The sequence below is a fragment of the Nothoprocta perdicaria genome, unplaced genomic scaffold, assembly GCF_003342845.1.
Source record: "Nothoprocta perdicaria isolate Ctin4 unplaced genomic scaffold, notPer1 scaffold_675, whole genome shotgun sequence".
Lineage (NCBI taxonomy): Eukaryota > Metazoa > Chordata > Aves > Tinamiformes > Tinamidae > Nothoprocta > Nothoprocta perdicaria.
In genome coordinates, this window is record NW_020455949.1 from 18,807 (window position 1) to 20,240 (window position 1,434).

Below are 1,434 nucleotides of genomic sequence, written 5' to 3' on the forward strand. Positions count from 1 at the left end.
CTTGTGGTCTCAGGCCTCGAGATCCTCCATGTTGTGACCTCGGGCTCCTCGAGATCCTCCATGTTGTGACCTCGGGCTTCTTGTGGTCTCAGGCCTCGAGATCCTCCATGTTGTGACCTCGGGCTCCTCAAGATCCCCCATGTCGTGACCTAAGGCTCCTTGTGGTCTCGTGGCCTCAAGGGCCTTCAAGGGCCTCCATGTTGTGACCTTGAGGTCCTCATGGTGTCATGGCCTTGGGTTCCTCCACATTGTGGCCTCGGGCTCCTCCAGGGCCTCCACATGCCGGCCCAGGCCCCCCTCTCTCTCTCTCTCCCCCCACTTGGCCCGTGGGGGCCTCCCAGAAGCCCCCGGCCCGTCCTGCAGCCAAAGCCTCCTGGAGGCGCCGGCCTCCCTCCCTCCCGAGGCTCCTCGGACAAATACCTCATAGACGTGCGCGCAACCAAAGAGGCCTCGGGTGGAGGCCCTCGTCACCCTCACGGGCCCAGGTGGCCGCCCCGCTGGCCCCGCGGGCTCCTCGGTTCTTGGTGGCTCCTTGGCTATTGGGGCAGCTATCGGAGGCTCTTGGGAGTCTCCGGTTCCTGGTGGCTCTTGGGGCATCTCCGACTCTTGGGGCATCTCCAGCTCTCAGGGCTTCTCTGGCTCTTGGGGGTCTCCGGTTCTTGGGGCATCTCCGGCTCTCGGGGCGTCTCTGGTTCTTGGGGCATCTCCAGGTCCTGGGGGTCTCCAGTTCTTGGAGAGTCTCTGGTTCTTGGTGGCTCTCAGGGGTGTCCAGTTCCTGGGGAGTCTCCGGGTCCTGGTGACTCCTGGGGAGTCTCCGGCTCTTGGGGAGTCTCCAGCTCTTGGGAGTCTCCGGTTCTCGGTGGCTCTTGGGTTCTTGATATGTCCCCAGTTCTTGGTGACTCTCTGGTTCTCGGTGTCCCTGGTTCTCGGTGTCTCCAGTTCTTGATGACTCCGGTTCTTGGTGTCTCCAGTTGTTGGTGTCTCCAGTTCGCAGTGACTCCGGTTCTCGGTGACTCCGGTTCTTGGTGTCCGCAGTTCTGGGTGTCCCCAGTTCTTGGTGTCCCCAGTTCTGGGTGTCCCCGTTCTGGGTGTCTCCAGTTCTGGGTGTCCCCGTTCTGGGTGTCCCTGTTCTGGGTGTCCCCGTTCTGGGTGTCCCCATTCTAGGTGTCCCAGTTCTGGGTGTCCCCGTTCTGGGTGTCCCCGTTCTGGGTGTCTCCAGTTCTGGGTGTCCCCGTTCTGGGTGTCCCCGTTCTGGGTGTCCCCGTTCTGGGTGTCCCCCTTCTGGGTGTCCCCGTTCTGGGTGTCTCCAGTTCTGGGTGTCCCTGTTCTGGGTGTCCCCGTTCTGGGTGTCCCCGTTCTCGGTGCCTCTTGGTGCTCTTGGTGCCAGCCCCCCTGGAGCCAGAGCTGGGCCCAGAGAGAGAGAGAGAGACCTGA